The sequence below is a fragment of the Coregonus lavaretus genome (genome assembly GCF_964263955.1).
Source record: "Coregonus lavaretus genome assembly, contig: HAP1_SCAFFOLD_441, whole genome shotgun sequence".
Classification (NCBI taxonomy): domain Eukaryota; kingdom Metazoa; phylum Chordata; class Actinopteri; order Salmoniformes; family Salmonidae; genus Coregonus; species Coregonus lavaretus.
In genome coordinates, this window is record NW_028162706.1 from 202,263 (window position 1) to 214,810 (window position 12,548).

At 44.3% G+C, this 12,548-nt stretch overlaps 1 pseudogene across 1 annotated transcript in view; it reads right to left on the reverse strand.

Moving 5' to 3' along the window:
- The window catches only part of LOC311118990 (neuroligin-2-like), an 88,560-nt pseudogene that overhangs the window by 67,099 nt on the left and 8,913 nt on the right, over nucleotides 1–12,548 (reverse strand). The window contains exon 2 of the transcript XR_014615726.1: nucleotides 184–938. The product of XR_014615726.1 is annotated as a neuroligin-2-like (transcript). The remainder of the gene's footprint in view (nucleotides 1–183; nucleotides 939–12,548) is intronic.

Sequence of the window (12,548 nt, forward strand, 5' to 3'; positions counted from 1 at the left end):
AGCTTACTCCTAACCTTAAATGAACCTAACCTACTCCACACCAGTTAGGTAATTCACATCCTGATTTATCTGACCAAAACTGAGGAGATCTCTTAATCTCCAGCAGTAGCACCACTAGACAGTCTGAGCCTGCCTGACTGGAAGTGTACTCTGGCCTGATAGATGGAACAGGGCTGGACTCACCATCCTCAGTGGGCACGTAGACATTGAGGTACAGACAGTCCTCACTCTGGTTCTGAACGTAGCCTGCTGCAGCATCCAGGTTGTCAGTGAACCACACCGGCAGCATGATCTCAGGCAGCACCCCGTGTACGTTCTGCGGGCACACTGGGGCAAACTGGGTGGCATTGCGGATCTCCTGCCAGGAACCTGGTGCCTCAGGGGGCTGGAAGCGGCGCTCGCCGATAGGCGGGGTGGCATAGGGCACGCCCAGGTACTGCTCCACGGGCCCCAGGATCTCGTTGTTGAGCTCCTTCCTGACGCCGCGCAGCTTGCCGTAGCCCGTGGTGACCATAGGGTGTTTCCCACTGAGATCGGCCCGCTGGCAGGAGGACAGGGTCAGGCAGAGGGCCAGGCCCAGGAGACACACCAGACACGGGTCAGACATCCTGCGGGGGCTGGAGCGCCGCGTCCCACCAGAACCCTGCCGTCTGAGACCACTCTCTGGGAAGGACATGTCCTCTGGTCTTCTAGCCTAAAATTAGTAGGTTATTGGAGATACTGGGAGAAATTAGGTATTGGGAGGGGTGGGGGGGTTGGTCAAAAGCAGAGATGCAGAGTGTGTTTTCCTAGCATAGTGTGAGAAGTGAGAGAGCAGGTGTAGAGCGGGGGAGGGACGGGGGGCATCCTCAGCTAGACTGTCTGCTCTGGTCCATCCTCCTGAGAGCTCTTGATAGGCCAGCTGCAGACTGACAGCTCCCACAGCCAACACGCCACACCTGGGTACACACAAGGGTCAGAGGTCATGGTTCGTTAGTGGGTCTGTGTTTGGAGAGAGAGAGAGAGAGAGAGAGAGAGAGAGAGAGTGAGAGAAAGAGAGAGAGAGAGAGAGAGAGAGAGACACACAACAATGAGAGTCATTAACAATTATGTAAACACAGTAGGCCTACATCAGTTACATATGCACGTAAGAGCGTAATATTTGCATTATATCGTGTACATTGTGTACTTGAGCTGCCACAACCAACTGAACAACTAAGACATGTTCCCATTCACATGTTCACATGTTGGATACTGTATATCCATCCATGCTACAGTACTTTGAAGTATAAAACGCTCTCCATGTAATCGACTTGACTCCTCAGAGAACACGACAGCAATAAAAGCCCATTGACACATCAATCAGGAAGACTAAAAAAGCGTGACATCTCTCTCCCCCTCCGGTGCGACTATGTTGGCTTCCCCCTCACAGCTCTGTTTAGTTGGTTACTGCCTTCTCATGGTTCCACTCGAATGGGCGGCGCTAATCTGGCCCTGGCTTTGGGAGATGGAGTCGTTTAGGCGTGATAAAGGCTTTATGTGGCTGGCGCTCACTGTCTGCTGAATACCCCCCACCCCACCTCTACACCACCCCTCACCTCCCCTGCTGCAGCCACTCCACCTGATGACAGACTCTAACACGCTAGAGTGATGGCATATGATGCTACAACACGCTATGACAAGATGAGGATGTGAGCCCTATCAGGCTGAGGGAAGGGAGAAAGGAGCCAGCTAGCTGCCTGTAAAGACAACAATTCATTAACAAGCATCTGACTCCATTTTAAGACCGGCAGGCTAGGCTGTCTGTAACGGTGCCTGTAAATGTCATGGAAATGAAACCGCTATACTGAATGGATGTTATTGACTATGCTGTAGCCTACACATTCAACTGAGTCAGGGATATAGTGTTTCCAAAATATGGCTATTTTTAGTCTACCAGAAAAGACAGGACAAATATTAGAACAAATATTATGGTTAATCTTTTTTGAAAAATGTGTTTTTAAACAGTATAATCTTCGTAACTGATATCATAAATAGGACTGGTGGAGTTGTCACACATGCAGTAAACAAAAATTTATGGAAATGTCTTCTCTATCCAAAATTACAACCAACTGATTGCAGCATTTCCTGCAAAAATGGAGGAGGCAAGTGGAAGGGGAGAAGGTAAGGAACTTATCTGTCGGCCCTGCATTAAAGACCAAAATTGGTTAAAGAAAATTGTGATAAATAAAAAAGTATACCAGTTTAATTTGAGGACAAAAAAATTGACAGCTGCACCATATAGATCACAAAATAGTTGGGAAGAGATTTTCGATGTGCCGATTCCATGGCACATGGTTTATGAACTGATACACAAAACGACACCTGATTCAAAATGTATAGTTTTTCAATTTAATTATACAAAATTCTTGCAACCAATAGAATGTTATATACAGTGCATTCGGAAAGTATTCAGACCCCTTGACTTTTTCCACATTTTGTTACATTACAGCCTTATTCTAAAATGGATTAAATCGTTTTTTCCCCTCATCAATCTACACTCAATACCTCAGAATGACAAAGCAAAAACCGTTTTTTAGAAATGTTTGCAAATGTGTTAAAAATACAAAACTGAAATATTACATTTACATACGTTTTCAGACACTTTACTCAGTACTTTGCTGAAGCACCTTTGGCAGCGATTACAGCCTCGAGTCTTCTTGGGTATGACGCTACAAGCTTGGCACACCTGTATTTGGGGAGATTCTCCCATTCTTCTCTGCAGATCCTCTTAAACTCTGTCAGGTTGGATGGGGAGCGTCGCTGCACAGCTATTTTCAGGTCTCAGTCTCAGGTTTTCATCAAGGATCTCTTTGTACTTTGCTCTGTTAAATATTTCCCTCGATCCTGACTAGTCTCCCAGTCCCTGCCACTGGAAAAATCCCCACAGCATGATGCTGCCACCACCATGATTCACCGTAGGGATGGTGCCAGGTTTCCTCCAGACGTGACGCTTGGCATTCAGGCCAAAGAGTTCAATCTTGGTTTCATCAGACCAGAGAATCTTGTTTCTCATGGTCAGAGAGTCCTTTTAGGTGGGCTGTCATGTGCCTTTTACTGATGAGTGGCTTCTGTCTGACCACTCTATCATAAAGACCTGATTGGTGGAGTGCTGCAGAGATGGTTGTCCTTCTGGAAGGTTCTCCCATATCCACAAAGGAACTCTGGAGCTTTGTCAGAGTGAGCATCAGGTTCTTGGTCACCTCCCTGACCAAGGCCCTTTTCCCTCGATTGCTCAGTTTGGCTGGCGGCCAGCTCTAGGAAGAGTGTTGGGGGTTCCAAACTTCTTCCATTTAAGAATGATGGCTGCCACTGTGTCCTTGGGGACCTTCAATGCTGCAGAAATGTTTTGGTACCCTTCCCCAGATCTGTGCCTCGACACAATTCTGTCTCGGAGCTCTACGGACAATTCCTTCAACCTCATGGCTTGGTTTTTGCTCTGACATGCACTGTCAACTGTGGAACCTTAAATAGACAGGTGTGTGCCTTTCCAAATCATGTCCAATCAACTGAATTTAGCACAGGTGGACTCCAATCAAGTTGTAGAAACATCAAGGATGATCAATGGAAACAGGATATACCTGAGCTCAATTTCAAGTCTCATAGCAAAGGGTCTGAATACTTATGTAAATAAGGTATCTGTTTTTTTTTTTAATATTGTGTGTAGACTGATGAGGAAAAAAAGATATTTAATACATTTTAAAATAAGGCTGTAATGTAACAAAATGTGGAACATTTCAAGGGGTCAGAATACTTTCCGAATGCACTGTATATGGGGGATACAACCATCCCAGCTCTGCAGATTTTGCTGTGAAGAGACACAATCATTAGATCACTTGTTTTTGAACTGCCCATATGTAGTTTGTTTTTGGTCACAGGTTCAAGGCTAAAGAATTGCAACATTTACCTGGAGCGAACTCTGCAAATAGCACTGCTGGGTGATTTGAAAAGTCATAGTGAAATCGATCAATACTCTTAGCAAAAATGTCTATCTTTAATTTACAATCTGTAGAAACTATGAGAATAGAAAGGTTCAGAACTTTTGTCAAACATCACAGTACAGTTGAAGAATATATGGCAATTAGGAAAGGTCTTCAGAGACAGATGGTCTTCAGAGATAGATGGGAGGGGTTGAGGGTAGCTGAAGGCTGGGCCTAAAAACAACAACAACAAAAAAAATGTATATAGAATATAAAATATACTGTGCCTGTAAAATGTATATAGTATGTATAAGCTGGAAGTAGAAGCCTAAGTATTGTTGTCCATTAGTTTAATCCAATTAGGGGAGGTATGGTAGGGTTAGGGGAAAATAATAAAGGAAAATATATTTAAATATATACGGGGGATTGGAAATGATGCAGACAATTACATTGATAGAAGCCACAATCTATCTGCAATATTAAAGTTGGAAAAAGTGTCACTCTTACTCTAAATGTCTGTAATTTTAAGATTCACACGTTATTTGAATCTATGTAGTAAAAAAAAAAGAAATATATTTAACAATAAGAGCAATAGTGTGAAATGTTACATTTGATTACAAGAGATAAATGGAAAAAGTGACACTGTATCTGTTCTTAAAAAGGTAAAACATTGTGTGGGTCATAATGGAGTGAGAATGTGTGATTTGAAAAGACGTTCCTAGGTTGGTATCTCAGACCGTCAAGTGGAGAGGCAGAGGAAGGAGTCAGGTGCCAACCTATCTCACAGAGATTTACACCCAGATGAGAGACCTCTTCAGACCGATATGCCATCGGTTTGCCAGCCAACAACTAACTGTCCTGTTTTAAATATGGCCCATTAAAACAATGAAGCACGACGATGATGATTATGATCCCAGTTTGGCAGGTGTAAAAGCCAGAGTACATCTTCCTGTTTAACATTGTATATGAGGGTAACAGGACAGAGATTATGATAAAGCATGATACATTTAAACCTTTAGGTTTCAGCCCATTGGTTTTTGAGATGTGGTTGTGGACGATTGGAATTCCTATACTTGATTACTAAGGATTTGTGTATTGATCTGTGTTGATCCAAGTGTGGATCTGTTTCTCAACATGATGGTGCTGTGATATTGTTGTTGATGTACTGCTATACTGCTATACTTGATGTACTGCTATACTATAATGGTTTCTCAGGGTGTATATACCTCACGACTGCATCCAGATATGAGTTGCCATTGTGTTTTAATGAGATCTCTCCGTCTATGCTCTGATTATTGGAGATCCTCAAATGTCGTTAGTCATGCATATTTATCAGATATAATTAGGGCCTGCTGCATATCGTACTTGGCTAGTGGGCTGAAATTAGATTTCATAAATATGCATTTGTTTTTTTAACCCCACACTCCCACCCCCGAAAAACAAGACAAAACAAAGAGAAGCAAATGAAAGGAATATGATACACAAAACAACGATAGGGAGACATAGCTATGGCTGCATCGACCACACCTTCATAAACACCCCATTTTCACCCAGTTTTCACTCCCACAGATTAGAGAGCAGGAGAAGGTAGTTATGCTACTGGATGACAGTACAGTGATAGCGCAAAAGATGCAGTGGTAGGCCATCATTAATATGGGCAACACACCTGGAGGGCATTACTAGCAGCAACCCCCCAGCCATACGCATAATATTATCGCTTTTATGAAAATGGATCCAACAACATTTTCTTAAAAAAATAAAATACTAAATGTGCCCTGGCCAAAATACCACTTGGTTTCTAAGCAACGTTACTAACAACCCTCTCAAGTCTCTTAAAACCCCACTGGGGGGGAATCATGTTCTCCAATCTCTCAAGGGTTTATGACCTTAATGATCAAATGTTCTGAAAAATCATTACAGAAAGGGACGCTTTGTGGCTGCCATTTTGTCTGTGCCATTGTCGTCCATCGTTAATAGTAAAAGTACTATCCAAATAAGTGTGGTCATTCCTTGATCAATCAGTAAGCAGGACAGAAGGATCCATTTGAGAGCAGTAATGCTGTGGTATGAGCTGCTGGCAGTCAGAGCATGGGCTCCATAGCAACCCATAGCATGGGTCTTTCCTGGAGACAGCATGATGAATTACACACCCAGGAGCTGTCAATAACAAGTGCTTCAATAAGACCCCAGCAGCTCTTTATATAGCAGGGGGCAGACGATCTTAGACTCCCCTCCCTGCGCACACACACCACACACACACACACACACACACACCACACACACACACACCACACTGTAAATTGCAGTTTGGACATAGGCATGCCAAGCATAGTCAATGAGCAAGATTAAATTCACTAGGCTATTGATAAGGCCTAAAAAGACAGTATATAATCAAAAACAAAACAACAATTTGTTTTAAATAGGCTGTCTAAATAGTTACAGGCACCATACCTGGGATAGGATAAAGTAATCCTTCTACCCCCCCTTACCCCACCCAAAAAACAACAAAACACATATTGTAAAGTGGTTATCCCACTGGCTATAAGGTGAATGCACCAATTTGTAAGTCGCTCTGGATAAGAGCGTCTGCTAAATGACGTAAATGTAAATGTAATAATTGCTCCCCGTGGGCGTATTATAGGCCTACAGACAAGGCAACTTAAGACTATGGAGGGTTTTATGCACACCCAAACTTTTCACAGGAGCGGGACAAAGATCCAATATAAAGAGAAAGGGGGAATGTCCACTCACTGTTATAATGCTCCCAAATGTAATGTTTTATAAACATAACGAAACCATCTTACAGATCATATTTGCACTTCTACAGAAATAGCAGATAAAATTGCATTGCATTCGAGCCATGTATGTTCTCAACAAACTCATGGACGGTGAATCGTTAAAATTAGTTTGATTATTTTTCATTTAATTTGATTAAAAACCAATCTGTTTGTTAAAACAACAACAATATTTCTAAATAGGGTCGGGTCAGAAGCATGATATCAAAAATCACATCTCTCGTTGCATGAGCAAAAGGCAATGTGTGCACACGTCGCCGTGCATGCATCCGCCATCGTGTGCATATTGAGTTTGTCTACCCCCACCAGACGTGATCAGGACACGCAGGTTGAAATATCAAAACGAACTCTGAACTCTATATTAATTTGGGGACATTTAGCTATTAGCACTGCTTTAAAACATTTTGTAAGGACACACCTCAATTATTTCCACCCCTCCCACCTCACCGCAAGCGAGCTCTTATAATAAGGTAAATTACCAAGCCTGGCGCCAGGGTTGGAAAAGAACAGAGTGCAAGAGAAGTGCAAGTCGAAATTGCAAAAGAGCATGCATCTGAAACTAGCGGGGCCTTAACTTCAGCCCAGAATACAGCCGTGTCTCTAAGAGACAGGTTTATTTATATATCAGCATGATAAGGTCAGCTCATAAATCACTCACAGATAATATTTCTCTCTTCGCGACGCAGCATACGTGTACGTACAGTAAATGTGCGTGTGTGTGTGTATATATGTCTCTCAGTCAGGGAGGGTGTTGTGTGTTCTGGCCCAACAGAGTGCTAGCATTAGTGTTTAGCTCACGGGGAGGAATCCCACGTGTGGGCCCTTATTGGTTAGCTTAGCGTGGGTTAAGGTCACATCCTACAGGGCCTGCAGTCTGACAGACTTCCTCCCCACTGCCCACCCAGCTCCCTGAGTGTATACGAGCTACAGACACATACACACTCTCACACAAGATGCGGAGTACTGACTGCATGGGGAGGGGCTAGTGCAACATCTTACAGTAAGCACAAATCTCTAATTATTCCATTATCAGCTCACACAATGAGAAAGACAATGCTAGCTATATCTCTAAGGAATGGCAAGGGGAAGCAATGAAACCAGCCAAAACATTATAACCATCAGCCATATTGCTCAGGCCCACCACATAGGCCTACAATATGTGTTGAAATAGGGTCAGATAGTACCATCACAAGCAGCCCCATCAGTAGAAGTGTGTAGTTGTATGTGTTTGTAGAGGCCAGGGTTGTGTAAAAGGCCTACAAATGTAGGATCTTAATTTGATCACTCTTTTGTTGATGAGCATTTTCATTCACAGCAGGAAATGCAAACTTGTAGTGTATTCAATGTTTAAAAAGGCTTCTAAAGTTTGTAACTTCCACTTTAAAATGTCAGACTTGATTTGCCCTAATGTGAAATGTATCAACCCCTACAAAAAATATCCATGAATTATAATCCACATAATAATTCACATTTCCTGTTGCTGCAGGATTATTTTCCTGCTGAGGCAAACTGGCTCAAATTAAGATCCTACATCAGGTGAAGCCGTTTGATGTAGTAATACCTTCTGCCTCCAGGACAGTTTTAGAGGTGTGTTTAAGTGGACGAATGGTCAAAGTGAACCGTGAAAACCCTGCAGAATGGTGGCATTTGAACAAACCGCGTGTCATAAGCTTCTTTGTCTCTGCCGCCGGTGCTAAAAAACACGCACTGTTTTAACTGTCAAGCTGTTCTGTACTCCTGTGCTAGTGTATGTCTGTGGATGACAAGCAGTTTAGGAGGCCAAAAAACAGAAGCCAATGTCTCTGGGAGAACGAATATATGTTTCAATCCACAGCAACTCAGGTGTCCGTTTCTATGAGCAGAAAACACACACGTGCACGTACACACACGCACAGTGGATTTACTGCAAGTACAGTAAAACTGAAAGCTGGGTAATTCAACTCTGTTATTCTTAGTTAATCTATCCCTGGTTAATCTACAGTTAATCTACAGTGGAGTGTAATATCCCCTCTCCTCTCCCACTCTGACTGAAACTATTCTGATTCTTAGTTAAATCGATTCTTAGCAAATCTGTTCTGAAGGTTAATCTGTCTGAGAAAATAATAATTTCACCATGTTATTTCTTGTTCCAGTGTGACCTCATAATCACACTGAACCCCTGGGCTGTCATCCTTCATGAAGGCTGGGAGCTTCATCCCAGAATTCCCTCTGTTCAGCGTGAGCTCTCTTTCTCTTTCTCTCCAAGCAGCTCCACTCTGAGAAGGGCTCAGTCAGACACTACAGAGCCCACCGCCCACCACCCTCAAACCCCATCTCACTCCAGCCAGCCAACTAAACAAAGTTCCCAACTTAAAAGTTATGATAGTAATTAACCCAAAGTTCAACCATGACTTCGAAATAGTATTTTTGAAAAGTTTCTGGCTAGAGGAATCCTAGAGGGGCCAGTGATAAGGATATAGAAGACTGGTGCTAAATGACTTAAATGTAAATGTGAGTTCATTTGAAATTTTAGTTGTCTTTATTTCTCCCAGGATGCATTCCTACAAGTCACAGCATGAGAGAACCAATCAGATAAACAAGCTCATGAATAATCAAATAAAAGTAAATTAAGGGGCCTCTAACGAAGCAGGAGTGAAGGTTGTTAACGAGTGAGGGAAGGAGACTAGGGACATAAAACAGCGGGCAGAAGGGAAGTTGAGAAAAAAAAAGTATCTCCGCCTCTGTTAGGCCGGACAATTAATGTGTCGCCCACGGTGACCACTGGTCTTTAATCTTAACGCTAGTAGCCCACACACCAGCCAGTGACCCTTCATCTGACTGCCCTCCACAGACACAAATGCAGAAAAACACGGAAGCATGCCCGCACACAAAAACACTGAAGCGTGCACACACACACACACACAAAAGTTATTGCCCAGATAAAATTCTATAGATTTCTACATTATGTTTTGCATGTATGTACAGTATGTCTATGCTGGCATTCGTGAGTGCATGTTACTGAGGCACACTGGTGTGAACAATCTGGCCACACACTAATTACTATTTATCTAGGCAGCAAACTAGGTGAGTGTGTGTGAGTGTACAGTACCAGTCAAAAGTTGGACACACCTATTCATTCCAGGGTTTTTCTTTATTTTTACTATTTTCATTGTAGAATAATAGTGAAGACATCAAAACTATGAAATAACACATATGGAATCATGTAGTAACCAAAAAAGTGTTAAACAAATCAAAATATATTTTATATTTGAGATTCTTAAAGTAGCCACCCTTTGCCTTGATGACAGCTTTGCACACTCTTGGCATTCTCTCAACCTGGTTCATGAGGAATGCTTTTCCAACAGTCTTTAAGGAGTTCCCACATATGCTGAGCACTTGTTGGCTGCTTTTCCTTCATTCTGTGATCCAACTCATCCCAAACCATCTCAATTCGGTTGAGGTCGGGTGATTGTGGAGGCCAGGTCATCTGATGCAGCACTCCATCATTCTCCTTCTTGGTTAACACTTTTTTTGGTTACTACATGATTCCATATGTGTTATTCCATAGTTTTGATGTCTTTACTATTATTCTACAATGTAGAAAATAGTTTAAAAAAATAAAGAAAAACCCTTGAATGAGTAGGTGTGTCCAAACATTTGACTGGTACTGTATGTATTGGATGAGTGTGAGCAGTTTGACAGCTGCTTCCCCTCTAGCCAAGGCGAATTTAAGAAGAGCGATCCTGGCTGAGAAGAATGGTCTGAAAGGTTGAATAATGAACCCATGTGGCCCCGATAACACAGAGCGCAGTGAGCACAATCTAACTGACCCATTGTGTCTGTGTGAAGTCATATTAACTGCGTTCAAATGTCATGACTGCTTAATGACTTGTGATGTTTTATGTTCCAATTGATAGAAGGATAATCGACATTTGTAATAGATTTGAGCTGTACTTGTATCTTTCAAAATGAATATGGAATCACTTAAAACATGACGTGGACATGTTATAAAATTATTAAAGCTGAGAGATGATGAATATGACTGAATATTGCAGGTTGTGTGCAAGCTGGTGTAACATGGGAGGTGTAACAGGCTGGTGTAACATAGGAGGTGGTCTGTGTGTGTGGGAAAGTGATGTGTCAAGGATGTGTAAGTGGGTGTGGTGGTGGAATCAGGCGCAGGACGCAGAAGTATAGTTCCAAAGACTTTAGTGAAATCTCTAACCGTGCAAGCACTAAATAGCCCGAAGGCGAAACTCCGCGCGCAGGCGAAACAAAACGGGCGCACAGACAGGTGCGACAAAACTCTCCAAACTATGGAGGACAGCTCTACCGAGCAAATAGTCAAAACATCCAGCAACAAAGCACGACAGTGAAAACAATCACACACAACACTAACACAAACCCAAGGAGAACTTATAGGACACTAATTCACTAAACGAAAACAGGTGTGACAACAATTAGACAAAAGCAAACGAACATAGAAACATGCAACGGTGGCAGCTAGTATTCCGGAGACAACGAACGCCGAAGCCTGCCCGAGCAAGGAAGAGAGGCAGCCTCGGCCGAAACCGTGACAGTACCCCCCCCCTTGACGCGCGGCTCCCGACGTGCGCCGACTCCGGCCTCGGGGACGACCAGGAGGACGCGGAGCAGGATGCGTCGGGTGCCCACGATGGAATTCCGTCAGGAGAGACGGGTCCAAAATGTCCCTCCTTGGCACCCAGCACCGCTCCTCCGGGCCGTACCCCTCCCACTCCACTAGATATTGGAGACCCCCCATCCGACGTTTCGAATCCAAGATGGACCGCACGGAGTACGCCGGTGCCCCCTCGATGTCCAATGGGGGCGGAGGAGTCTCCCTGATCTCACTTTCTTGGAGTGGGCCAGCTACCACCGGCCTGAGAAGAGACACATGGAACGAGGGGTTAATACTTTTATATTCAACAGGTAGTTGTAATTTGTAACACACCTCGTTCAACCTTCTCAGGACTTTAAATGGCCCTACAAACCGCCGACCCAGTTTCCGACAGGGCAGGCGGAGGGGCAGGTTTCTGGTAGAGAGCCAGACTCGATCACCAGGTGCGTACACCGGTCCCTCACTGCGGTGGAGATCGGCGCTCGCCTTATGACGCCGGAGGGCCCGCTGCAGGTGGACATGTGCAGCGTTCCATGTCTCCTCCGAGCGCCGCACCCACTCATCCACCGCAGGAGCCTCGATCTGGCTCTGCTGCCAAGGTGCCAGAACCGGCTGGTAACCTAACACACATTGGAAAGGGGTTAGGTTAGTGGAGGAATGGCGTAGGGAATTCTGGGCCATTTCGGCCCAGGGAACGTACCTTGCCCACTCCTCTGGCCGGTCCTGGCAGTATGTTCTAAGAAACCTACCCACATCCTGGTTCACACGTTCCACCTGCCCATTACTCTCCGGGTGGTAACCCGAGGTGAGGCTCACCGAGACCCCCAATCGCTCCATAAAAGCTCTCCAGACTCTGGAGGTAAATTGGGGACCTCGATCAGACACAATATCCTCGAGGTACCCCGTAGTGCCGGAACACATGGGTGAATAGTGCTTCGGCGGTTTGCAGGGCAGTAGGAAGGCCCGGCATGGGGAGCAAACGACAGGCCTTAGAAAACCGGTCCACAACGACCAGTATAGTGGTATTCCCCTGTGAAGGAGGAAGGTCAGTTAGGAAATCCACCGAGAGGTGAGACCATGGTCGTTGTGGAACGGGCAGGGGTAGTAACTTACCCCTAGGCAGATGTCTAGGCGCCTTACACTGGGCGCACACCGAGCAGGAGGAAACATAAACCCTCACATCCCTCGCCAACGTGG